The sequence below is a fragment of the Silurus meridionalis genome, chromosome 18 (genome assembly GCF_014805685.1).
Source record: "Silurus meridionalis isolate SWU-2019-XX chromosome 18, ASM1480568v1, whole genome shotgun sequence".
Lineage (NCBI taxonomy): Eukaryota > Metazoa > Chordata > Actinopteri > Siluriformes > Siluridae > Silurus > Silurus meridionalis.
Genome location: NC_060901.1, coordinates 22,893,618 through 22,907,193, shown reverse-complemented (window position 1 = coordinate 22,907,193; position 13,576 = coordinate 22,893,618). Strand labels below are relative to the sequence as shown.

General features: G+C 42.8%; 1 protein-coding gene and 1 long non-coding RNA gene across 2 annotated transcripts in view; both read left to right on the top strand.

The window, feature by feature from the left end:
* LOC124401676 (neogenin-like) overlaps positions 1 to 13,576 on the top strand; it is a 49,619-nt gene that overhangs the window by 8,880 nt on the left and 27,163 nt on the right. The gene's annotated exons all lie outside the window — the stretch shown is intronic.
* On the top strand, positions 7,092 to 8,624 carry LOC124401772. The gene is made up of 3 exons (XR_006928610.1): positions 7,092 to 7,137; positions 7,582 to 7,760; positions 7,978 to 8,624. It is a non-coding gene; the product is annotated as an uncharacterized LOC124401772 (long non-coding RNA).

Sequence of the window (13,576 nt, the reverse complement as noted above, 5' to 3'; positions counted from 1 at the left end):
AAAACCACAAATCGCATACAATTCTTATGAAACATTGCAAAGTTGAGTGATTTACATCACAAACAAATACAGAATGTTCAACCCGGAACCCATAGAGTTACATGATTCCATTCCATTACACATCATATTTTCTTTAAACATAAAGCTACAAAACACACACACGTGGTATTTATACAAAATTTCATCATTTAAATATTTTCTTTACCATTAGGCGACATTCTACCCACCAAGAACCCTGAGACTGAGCTTTTCTTCTGCGTGCTTCTGCGCCAATTTGGGACCAACAGCCCAAAAGCGCATGCGCAGCATCTCTGCTTCCAACTTATATTTGCTGCCAAATCCAGGAGAATCCATGCAGTTTTAGTTTCCCTTGTCTTCACTACGCAGATTTCTGTTCCAGACATTCTTCTGTCCAGATTTCTTTTTCTCGGCTCTCCTGGACCTTGATGCAGGGAGTGCAAACGCTCCATCAGGCAAAGCGGATCTTCTGTCCTCTTTTTATTCCCCAAACTCCGGCTTTCTCCTATAGTATTAAGTGTTAGAGTATTTCCAATAATCCCAGTGACTCTTTCCATCATTTACACCAGTGCAGGTTATTTAAAGAGTGAGGAATGACTACTACTACTACTACTACTAATAATAATAATAATATTAATAATAATAATGATAATAATAATTAAGATTAGTATTTAACCAGAACAGCCAATCCGAGCACAGAAACGATTTGGTGTTTGCCAATCACAGTGCTGAAAACGGGATTGAAAAAAAAAATAATACAAAATTAAATTTGAGTTCAGGATTGTGATTGGGCAACTCTGATGTCTGATTGGCTACTTTGCTTTCGAAAGTGAAACAAACAGGATTGTGATTGGATGCATTTCTTTGTAAGTAGATTATTTTTTATAGGTCAGAATTTCAAAATTTGTTTCATTCTAACGATTATAATTTTATTACTAAAGATGAAACAGTTCAAAACATCAAACATCAATCACACAGAAAAAGTTTAGCACAAAATAAATTAAGATAAATAAAAAAACACAGGGATATAGACATCATCTTCACTAATAATAATAATAATAAATAATAATAATAATAATAATAATAATAATAATTTGTTGATGTATAAATGTTTATACATTTAACAAATGTATAAAATGTCTATCTTTTTTATTATTCTCAGAGATTAAACATTTAAACAGCTGCAGAAATATTACACCTTTTTTTTTTAAATCTCTAATGATTTATAAATGTAGTGAGCTTCCGTGTAATAAACTCCATCATTTCTTTATGAAACACTGAATTCTAATGCTTTGTTTTTATCAAAAGCTTTATAAAAGTAAAAAAATAAAATCATGAAATAAAAACCATTATAATTTAAAAAATAACATTATTTTACAAATATTATCATTATAGCTTCGGCATATAAAACTTGGTTCCTCTTTCATGTTACTCTTAAACAGAAAAATAATTGGCTTTGGTGTTTATTTTATAAATGCTATTATTTAAAGCGAACAAAAAAAATCTTGACAAATTTCTCCTCTCCTAATAAATGGAATTAAACTCTTACATTTAAAAAAAAAAAAAAAAAAGATACAAATATTACATTTATATAAAGCTCGATATTGCTGTGTATGTAAATAGGAATTTTAGGAATTTCACAGTGGAATTTTAATGCTGGAACAGTGACGCCTGGTGGGCAGTATTAATTATTGCAGCCATAAAATCGAGGCTGTTATTGTGTGTGTGTGTGTGTGTGTGTGTGTGTGTGTGTGTGTGTGTGTGTGTGTGCTTGTGTGTGTGTTAGATCAGCGTCTGGTGTAAATGTGTGTAAATGATGGTTTATGTTTTATACAATGACTATTTCCAGCAGTTGGTCAGACAGAACAAAAGCTGCACAATTTACAGAACCATGCAGCATGTTAAGATTGACAGCTTGTGTAATATCAATTACTTTCTCTGTATGCACTTTCTGGAGACACTTAATAAGATTATGCAGAATTATATCATACATCACTTTATGACTTTGCTGCAAGGTCATGGCATGCATTCACACATGCCTCTGACTATTATTTATTATTTATTATTTACCTCAACATTTTTAGTTCTGCTACCTCCAGCTCCACCTCCTGTCTTTAACTCAATGCCACTGTCTTTAAACCATACACCTTCACAGGTCTTACCACAGCCCTTTCATTCTTGCAGATACACTACTATCACAAATCACTCCTGTCACTCTTCTCCACCCACTCCACCCTGCCTGCACTCTTTTCTTTACTTCCCTAACACACTCTCCATTACTTTGCACTGTTGACCCCAGGTACCTGAACTCCACCACCTTCTCCACCTCTTCTCCCTGCACCCGCACCACTCCACTGCCCTCCCTCTCATTCACACATATACTCTGTCTTACTCTTACTGACTTTTATTCCTCTTCTCTCCAGTGTGTACCTTCACCTCTCCAGGCTCTTCTCAACCTGCTCAGTACTCTCACCACAAATCACAATATCATCTGCAAACATCATAGTCCAGGGAGACTCCTGTCTGACCTCGTCCGTCAACCTGTCCATCACCACTGCAAACAGGAAAGGGCTCAGAACCGACCCTTGATGCAGTCCAACCTTCACCTTTAACCAGTCTGTCGTTCCTACTGCACACTTCACTGCTGTCACACTGTCCTCATACATGTCCTGCACCACCCTCACATACTTCTCTGACACACCTGACTTCCTCATACAGTACCACAACTCCTCTCTTGGCACCCTGTGGTACGCTTTCTCTAAATCCACGAATACACAATGCAATTCCTTCTGTCCTTCTCTATACTTCTCCATCAACATTCCCAAAGCAAACAATGTGGCTGTGGTGCTCTTCCTCGGCATGAAACCATACTGTTGCTCACAGATGGTCACCTCTTCTCTCAGCCTGGCTTCCACTACTCTTTCCCATAACTTCATGGTGTGACTGATCAACTTAATTCCCCTGTAGTTACTGCAGGTCTGCACATCTCCCTTATTCTGAAAAGATCGGTACCAGCACACTCCTTCTCCATTCCTCAGGCATCCTCTCACCTTCCAGAATCTTGTTAAACAATCTGGTTAAAAACTCCACTGCATCTCTCCTAAACATCTCCATGCTTCTACCGGTATGTCATCTGGTCCAACCGACTTTCCACTCTTCATCCTCTTAATCGCTGCTCTCACTTCCTCCTTACTAATCCTATCCACTTCCTGCTTCACCAACTCCACATCATTCAACCTTCTCTCTTCTCTCATTTTCCTTGTTTATCAGCTGCTCAAAAAACTCCCTCCATCTTCTCAACACACTTTCCTCACTAGTCAACACATTTCCATCTCCATCCTTTATTGCTCTAACTTGCAACAGCTCAGTCCCTCTGCCTGGCCAATTGCTACAAATCCTTTTCTCCTTCCTTTGTGTTCAACCTCTCATACAGCTCCTCATATGCCTTTTTCTTGGCTTTCGCAACATCCCTCTTCACCTGCTGCCGCATCTCCTTGTTCTTCTGCCTCCTTTTTTCATCACCCTGTTGATCCCACATCTGTTTTGCTCTCCTGCACTTCCTAATTCCACATGACAACTCCATATATGGTCATGTTATGTGATAGAAAAAGAAACAAAAAACAGGAACCACCCTATGGTGCAGGTGCAGATTAGCACATAACAAAAGGAAACAGTTTGTGTGTTAAACAAAATAAACCAAAGATAAAAATGTGAATGTTCTGGGCCTACATAGTATAAGAATATATATAAATCAAAATATCTCACAGTTATTATTATTATTATTATTATTATTGTTATTATTATTCATTCATTCTTTACTCTTACTCTCTTTGAGCTCTCGGTCACACCCAGTTCTCCACCCAGTCCCCCACCAAGTCTCCCCACTCGGTCCCCACTCAGGAAGAAGCGCAGAAGAGAAGATCACTCTCAGGGCACTTGTTGGGTTGAATATCACCTAATGGTAAAGAAAATATTTTTATGATGCTTTTTTAATAAATACCACGTGTGAGTATATGTTTTTTTTAGCTTTATGTCGTCTTTAGAAAATGATATCATGTGTAATGTCCGTTATGAGATTATGTAACTCCAAGGGTTTGTGGGTTCTGTAATCAGGGGTGATGTAAAACATTCAATTTTGCAATGGTTCATAAACATTTGGTGATTTGTGGTTGTGTACATTGTATAAACAAAGCCATTTGGTGATTTTTGGTTTCTTTATAAGAAATATGTATAAACAAAACTGATTTAATTTGTATTTATTTCAAACAATGTGTATGGGAAATATTAAAATGAACTTCTATGGTTTTAATAGCATTTAATTCCATTGTTGGATGTTTGAGAATCCCATTTTCTCATTGATTGAAGACTTATTGTTAGGTTTTGTGATACTATATATTGTCCTGTAATATTTGTAATTTTTTAAATATTGTCACTAACTTCCCTTTTTGTCTCATCGTACCCTTTGTAGCTGTAGCATTTCTTAAACATTTGTTTCTATAAGTTAAGCATTCCTACCCTCACTTACAGTGCTTGATTGGTTAAAAAAGGTGTATACTGTAGTTTTGGTTCTACTATTGCCTTGGCCTGAAGTTGCTGCTCTCTGTTATACTGGAGCATTGCCATCATTGTCGTGATCTTAGCAAAATTCCAGCACATTTCTCAACTAAAGCAAGCCTTACAGAACCCGGCTTCACCATGTTTTTTAATATTGAGATTATCAAGCATTACAGCCCTGTTTGGGAATTGCACAGCCATCAGTACTGTGGGTTATCACACACACGTCTCACAAACACTGCATCATCCCCCCCCCCGGCAAAAAGGGACCTAGTGTTATTGAGTGTGAGTGTGAGTGTGTGAGTGTGAATTAGTGTTATTGATTCTAAAAGAGCTGACGCAACTAGTATGTGAACCAACTGAACTAAATGGAAATTGTTGGTCGCGACTGGAAAACGAATGACTCAGTAATTTGGTAATAATAATAATAATAATAATAATAATAATAATAATAATAATTAAACCTGATATAACACTGGTTTTGAACAAATTGGTAAATGAACTGGTGGTAAGCCTAATGACATGTCCCTTTAAATTTGATGCTAAAACTGGTGTCTCTCTGTGTGTGTGTGTGTGTGTGTGTGTGTGTGTGTGTGTGTGTGTGTGTGTGTGTGTGTTTCAGTCTGAGGAAGTTGTGTGTGCACAAGAGAAGCAGTAATGATGAAGTGCTTGTATTTTTTGTCTGTTGTGTTTCATGTGACTGCAGGTGAGTGAAGATATTTTCTATTTTAGCTGCTTTGTGTTTATTTAAAGTTTTCATTTAAATTATATGATTTATTATATTATTAATTATATGTGTAAAGTTAGTAAAGTGCAGAATTTCAAGATCAGCATGTACAACTAATTGCTGTTTAAAAACGTTTGATTATGCAGATTTTTTTTTTTACATTTTATTAGTATCTGTGTTTTATCATTTTGAGCTGCAAAAACTGAACAATGATCTGCAGTGTAGTGATACAATCACCAAGTGCTCATTATTTTCAAATGTAGTTGTAACATGGTGTCCAAATACATCCCTCTAACTACAAGTGTCTCTCTGGTATTTAAGAAAAACACACACACATGGATCACAGGATAATATAACACACTGTAGTGATCAGACATGAACAAGATTTTGGATTTTAATGTAACAAAGCATGAATATTTTTTTTGCAAACATTTTGAAAGATTTTTCTTTATATTGTATTCATTAGATTGTGAGATTATGTTTGTTTCTGTAGGCTGTGAGCTCTTTGGTGATAATGATTGGTTACGTATAACAAGACATAAAGGTGATTCAGTGCTGTTACCCTGCTCCTGCTCTGACCTGCACTCCAAACCTCAGAAATTCACCTGGGAGACCTTTAGAACAGGAAAGCAGACTGAAGTGTTAAATGATGAACACTACCGTGGCAGATATCAGCTGTTTAATAACACTTCTCCTGCTAATCTGTCACTACTCATATCTGACCTGAGAAAAGAAGATCAGGGAGGCTTCTGGTGCAAGACTGAAAATGAATCTAGAATGTTCTGGCTTTATGTTGTAGGTAAGGCATTTAAATACACAATAAACATCGATATTAGTTGTGAAAGCAGACTTGATGACTCTTTAAATGAATTATAGTTACATATGTAATAAAATCGCTACTACATTTACCATAACTAAAGGGGAATTTAAATATAGGAGTCAGATTGTGACATCAATGTCAAGTAATAAATGACAATAACTCCTTAAACTTAAACTTAAATTTTAAATCCTTAAACCTTGAACTGTGGACTGCTATCAGATTGGATGTGACAGATTTCTCAGTCTAATCTATGATTTATTTTGGTAACACTGTAGTGTTTATAGAGCTCCATGACACCTGTATAATCCCTTCATTATAACAGAGATAAACCTACATAAACATTAATAAAGGCTTCAGTCGATGTCACTGTCACATTGTTTTGTGAATTTGAATGTAAATCTATAAAAGTTAAAGTTTATGTAAATATCTGATACATCAGAATTATATTTTAATGTGACATGAAACATTAAACCCCAAACTCACTGTAATTTACAGTCAGAGAAAATCTACATAACACACTTTACATAATGATCTAAAGAAAGTCGACCTGGAAAACGTCATAACACCATTTAATGTCTACAGAAATCTGTCACTAGATGAGGTGTTATAACTTTCACACTGAGAAACTGTCAGGCTGGAGGAACGAGCAGAAGCCAAAGTTCAACAGAACAAAGATGTGTTTAATAACGAAGGGAATGTAGATAAACCAAACCAGCATTAAGCACGGGATGACAGACTGCACAGGCAAAGAACAGTTCAATAGATATATCCACAGAGTAGAATCTCAACGAAAGAAGCTCTTGGTGATAATCCACAACGGAATAGTCCAATGAAAAGAGCAGTCAGAAGGTCCAGTGAAGACTAATTGGTAGAACGGACGGGGAGTGTTTGGAAGTGGGTGCTTATGTAGTGTGAGCTGATGAGAGTCAGGTGTGCATGATTAGTAGGAGGAGGAGCTGCTCGGAGGAATGTGTGGTTTATGTGAGGGTGTGGCTGGTGGATCCCTGACAGAAACACAGTATGTACATCAGCTGACACTTCTGGAAGTCTTTTAAATACAGTACTTGTTTTTATGAATGTTTATTTAATTTCATGTCAGATGTTATGAATGGTTTGTGTGTCATGAAGCCCTAGGAGGATGATATTTTATTGTAATAATGTATTAATTAAGGTGAACTGTCCCATTTGGGAACATTATCTGATATAAATTATGATTGTAAATTAGCTAAACATGATTAATAAATCCCAAATCAAAGATTATTACAGAGTTAGCAGTTAATATAAATACAGAATAAATCAGTATATTATCAGAGTGCAGATTATTTATTCAAATAGAGATTTTTAACAGGTGATTTGAACATCCTTTAACATACTTTTTTGCAGCAGAAAATGTTGTGATTTACAAGCAGGGAATATTAAAGTGATATTTATTTAATATTAATAGTAAACTGTCTGTTTACAGACTGTGAGATGGTGAACACAGGAAAGCTTGTGGAGGTGACTGGGTTCACAGGAGAGTCTGTAGTTCTGCCCTGCTTCTGCACTGACCTACAGGACGACCCAAAAACTATAAAATGGGAGTTTAATTTTCGGGAAATTTACCCTGAACAGACTGGACACCACAAAAACAGATTCAAACAGGTTAGTAAGAACCCTCCAGGAACCCTCTCTCTACTCATAGGACCAGGGAACCTATTGTTGTCATGTACAGAATGGCTGGTCATGTGTCCATCTATATGTTGAAGGTAAATTTTTACATTATTGGCTATGAGAATGCTTTATTCCAGTGTAATGTACCATATTACTAACAGAGATCAGTAAACTGTGATTACTTTTAATACGTTGTCATTATTTTTAGTAGGACAAAGAGAAACTTCACTACCATCAAAAGAAAAAGACAAAACAACCCCTCTATCCGCAACATCCAAAACAACACATCTTGTAGATGAAAATCTACAAGAAACAAACTCTCCAACTGCATCCTCCTCAACAACACAAGTTGAAAATATCCATATTTATGTGTGTGTGTGTGTGTTTTTTGTGTCTTTTTTTTAGATTGTGTCTAATGGTGCTTTATATATCGCTCTTACTGACACTTGCTACTCAACTGACCCACATTAACACAGCAGGAGAAGGCAGGAAGTGAATATGCCAATATTATAGAGTACAAAATGAATGAAGTGTATATAGACACATTCTTGTATATTACAGTGATGCTGAGAACATATATTATAGCAAGCACAAGATTAACAATATTCATTTGTTTTGTGAATTTTATACATTTTACAATTAAATGGCAGATTCATGCATATGCATGTGTGATTTTCTTTTTTACTACTGAGGGTATTGCTCTTCATTCACTAACACTTTCATTATATGTTTCAGTGTTATTTTATATCTTATGAGTTTTTATTCTTGTATCCGTGTAAGAAATTCATTGTAAGAAAACTGTTTTGTGTAAGAAGGCTGATATAGAAGTTCTTGTTTGTGACATTTTTGTGTCAAAATAAAAAAGATGATTGTGGAATCTGAGAAGTAATGTGAATGTGTTTTTAACCTAGCTTTGTGCATTTTTTTACAACAGTCCTTATAGTTTCTTGCACTTTGTTTTTTGACACACAGGTCTAAACAGTGGACTATTGTTCAAAATTCATTTGGTTTTCACATAAATTCACCTTCCAGCAAATCTCTGTATATCAACAGCAAATGTTTCTTAACTGCAGAGTTAAACAAAGAATAAATTAAACAAAATAATGTTTCTTGGAATGTATTTCAAATTCAATAGTTAAAAAATGCTATAAATAATCAATCAATCGATTACATCTGATACCCAGTTTAGCTGAAGATTTTTTTCTATACATAAGGAGAAATATTTCGATCTTAACATTTCCCCATTCAACTAATGTGTTCTTAATATTCCTCTAACCCTTAATTGTTCTTTTAACATTCCCCTTTTCCTCTACCCTTCTCTCAGTGTTCTACTGATGCCCCTAGATGGACACTACATGTAGAAACACAGGAAAAATATAAGAAATGTCAGAGAAAATATTTAAAATCACATGAAACCATGTTAATTCTAATAATCTGGAAAAGAAATATGGATCGATGTGAATGCAAACAGTTTAACTGTTAGTACAATATGAAAAAAAGACCATCAATGCTTATATACATGCTTGGTGAACAAGTAGATCTTTAAAAAAATACACGTTTTATACAAAAGTGCGTGATATTGTCAGGGTGCGAGCGAAACAGAAGGCGGAAGCCGGAGTACAGCTCGCTTGGGCTTTAATGCACGTGTGAGGGAGAGAGAGAGATACGAGCATACACACACACACACACAGACGCGCACACACGCACACACACACAAGCACAAGCACACGGCAGTCCTACAGTTGAGAGAGATAGTCCGAGTAGCGCATTGGGAGAAGCGTAGCTGACCCGAGATGCACAGGCAGGGGAAGCGCAGCCGGTACGGGATTCTGTAGTCCGGATGAAACGGATGCGAGAAGTCCTGCATGAAAACCGGAACGCCAAAACATGTAGTACGGAAAGTCAAACATAAACAATAACGAACGGGGAGTGAATGTGAGTGAGGGGTTTATGTAGGAGTGGAGTGATGAGCTTCAGGTGTGCCTCGTTAAACCTGGAGCTTCAGAGAGAGTGGAGGCATGAGTGATGATGAGCTCCAAGTGTGCGTGGTTAAACCTGGAGCTCTATGGAGAGTGGAGGCATAGAGAGCCACCAAAGGAGGCGTGGCAGGTGGATCCCTGACATTACCCCCCCCCTGAGGGGTGGCACCTGACGCTCCAAACCCACAGACGCTTGGAGGGCCAGGGCACTCGGAGGAGGATCCCGGTGTCCGTCCAGGGTCGAACGGGACCTGGTCAGAACCGCCGCAGAACCGAAGAAGGCCAGAAAGGACCTGAGGCGGGGCGACAGCCCAGGCGAAGCGCAGGAACCGGACGATGCTCAACCCGAAGGCATGGGATGGACCCATGCTCCCAGCGGAAGTCCGAAACGGCGCGCAGCTCATCGCGGAGGCCAGAATTGGAGCAAAACCCCTGGTGAAGATCGGAGCCAGGACGAAGGCCGGAGAAACGGTTCCAGCGGCGACCGGGGACGGAGAGCTGCCTGTAGCGGAGACCAGGGACGAAGGGACGTCTTCGGCGGAGCCAGGAGGCAGAGAGACAGCCCCAGCGTCGGATAGGGACCAAGCTGCGCCCTCAGCGGAGTCCCGAGGTTGAGCGACCTCCACAGCAGAGACCCAAGACCGAGTGATGCCCTCGGCGGCGATTAGGGCCGGATAGACGCCCAATGGGGAGGTCTGGATCGGAGCTACGTCCGTAGCGGAGATCGGAGTAGGAGTGAAGCACCCGGTGGAGCCCGGAATCAGAAAAACGACCCCGGTGGTGTCCAGCGGCCGAGTGACGTCAACGGAGCCCGGAGGCGAGACGTCGCCATCGAAGGAGCCCGGAGGCGAGACGGCGCCATCGGAGGAGCCCTGAGGCGAGACATCGTCGAAGGAGGAGCCCTGGGGTGAGACGTCGTCGAAGGAGGAGCCCTGGGGAGAGACGTCGTCGAAGGAGGAGCCCTGGGGTGAGACGTCGTCAAAGGAGGAGCTCAGAGGCGTGACGTCGTCTTTGGAGGAGCTCAAAGGCGTGACGTCGCCCTCGGAGTCGCACGGAGGCAAGACATCGCCATCGGAGGAGCCCGGAGGCGAGACGTCGCCATCGAAGGAGCCCGGAGGCGAGACGTCGCCATCGAAGGAGCCCGGAGGCGAGACGGCGCCATCGAAGGAGCCCGGAGGCGAGACGTCGCCATCGAAGGAGCCCGGAGGCGAGACGTCGCCATCGGAGGAGCCCTGAGGCGAGACGTCGTCGAAGGAGGAGCCCTGGGGCGAGACGTCGTCGAAGGAGGAGCCCTGGGGCGAGACGTCGTCGAAGGAGGAGCCCTGGGGCGAGACGTCGCCTTCCAGGAAGCTCGGGAGCGAGACGTCGCCTTCCAGGAAGCTCGGGAGCGAGACGTCATCGAAGGAGGAGCTCTGGGGCGAGACGTCGCCTTCCAGGAAGCTCGGGAGCGAGACGTCGTCAAAGGAGGAACTCAGAGGCGTAACGTCGTCTTTGGAGGAGCTCAAAGGCGTGACGTCGCCCTCGGAGTCGCACGGAGGCAAGACATCGCCATCAGAGGAGCTCGGAGGCGGGACGTGCTGAAGCAGAGAGGGGCTCTCTGAGACTTTGTGGAGCAGAGAGGAGCTCTCGGAGACTCTGTGGAGCGGAGAGGAGCTCACGGAGATGCTGTGGAGCGGAGAGGAGCTCTCGGAGACGCTGTGGAGCGGAGAGGAGCTCTCGGAGACGCTGTGGAGCGGAGAGGAGCTCTCGGAGACGCTGTGGAGCGGAGAGGAGCTCTCGGAGACGCTGTGGAGCAGAGAGGAGCTCTCGGAGACGCTGTGGAGCAGAGAGGAGCTCTCGGAGACGCTGTGGAGCAGAGAGGAGCTCTCAGGAATGCTCTGGGGCAGAGAGAAGCTCTGCGACGTGGCTTCACCGGGAGAGGAACCCTGTGATGTGGCCTCACCTCCAGAGGAACAGTGAGGCAAGCTGTCGCCTTCTGGGTGATCGTGAAGCGAGGCGTTGCCCTCGGGGAAACCGGTACGACGTCCCTTTCGCGTCTGGGCGGCGGTACGACGATCTTTTCGCCGCCTTGAGTCTGAGTTGAGTGCACTGGGAAGCTCCGGGTGGAAAGGAGCTGTCCTGGAGGTCCTGAAGCAGAACAGAGCTCGCCGGGAGACCTTGGCGTGGAACTGAGCTCGCTTGGAGATCTTGGAGCTGAGAGGTGCTCTCGGGGACATACTGGAGCGGAGAGGTGCTCTCAGGGACACATCGGAGCGGAGCTGAGCTCTCCTGGGAGTCCTGGAGCAGAACTGAGCTCTCCTGGAGGTCCTGGATCAGAACTGGGCTCTCCTGGAGGTCCTTGGGCGAAGCTGAGCTCTCGTGGTGGTCCTGTGGCAGAGCTGCGCTCTCGTGGTGGTCCTGGGGCAGAGCTGCGCTTTCCTGGACGACCTGGAACGGAACTGAGCAATCCTGGACGACCTGGAACGGAGCTGAGCTCTCCTGGAGGTCCTGGGGCGGAGCTACGCTCTCCTGGAGGTCCTGAACCGAATCCCGAAAATCCCCGTGAGAAGCTCAATGAAATGAGTACACGAACGGAAATCCCCTCCGAACGCGCTCCACAGCTTACTGGCAAGAGAGAGAGAGTCTCCAGACAAGAGGGAGATATGGAGCCTGATTTTAGCTGTTTCTGTGGTGTAAGAGGAGGGATAGAAGCTCATATTTATCCACGATCCAAACAAAAACGCTCCACTCCGCCATATCGCCGGAAAAGCGAGCCGGGAATTCCATAAGACTCGCAGGGGGGCGTGGCGCGGCCGTGCTTGCACGTTCCCGAGCCGGCGAGGATGAATCGGCTGCGTGCTTCCGGGTGTTTCCAGAGGCGGAGCTTGACCGTCGCTTCATCGTGGCACAGCGAATCCTCCATCCTAGGTTTGGATCGCGCTGGGACCACGGCAGCAACCCGATCATTTTTTTATTTTTTTTTGTAAATTATATCCTTTTCAGGAGGTTCGTTATTCTGTCAGGGTGCGAGCGAAACAGAAGGCGGAAGCCGGAGTACAGCTTGCTTGGGCTTTAATGCACGTGTGAGGGAGAGAGAGAGATACGAACATACACACACAGACGCGCACACGCGCACACACACACAAGCACACGGCAGTCCTACAGTTGAGAGAGATAGTCCGAGTAGCGCATTGGGAGAAGCGTAGCTGACCCGAGATGCACAGGGAGGGGAAGCGCAGCCGGTACGGGATTCTGTAGTCCGGATGAAATGGATGCGAGAAGTCCTGCATGAAAACCGGAACGCCAAAACATGTAGTACGGAAAGTCAAACATAAACAATAACGAACGGGGAGTGAATGTGAGTGAGGGGTTTATGTAGGAGTGGAGTGATGAGCTTCAGGTGTGCCTCGTTAAACCTGGCGCTTCAGAGAGAGTGGAGGCATGAGTGATGATGAGCTCCAGGTGTGCGTGGTTAAACCTGGAGCTCTATGGAGAGTGGAGGCATAGAGAGCCACCAAAGGGGGCGTGGCAGGTGGATCCCTGACAGATATAAATATTTTCTTTACCATTAGGCGATATTCTTCCCACCAAGAACCCCGATACTGAGCTTCTCTTCTGCGCGCTTCTGCGTTAAATTGGAACCAAGTGCGTTACCGACAGCTCAAAAGCGCATGCGCAGCAGCTCTGCTTCTACCTTATATTTGCTGCAAAATCCAGGAGAATTCTTGCAGTTTCAGTTTCTCTTTTCTTTACTACGCAGATTCCTATTCCAGACATTCTTCTCTCCAGATTTCTTTTTCTCGGCTCTCCTGGACCTCGATGCAGGGAGTGCAAACGCTCCATCAGACA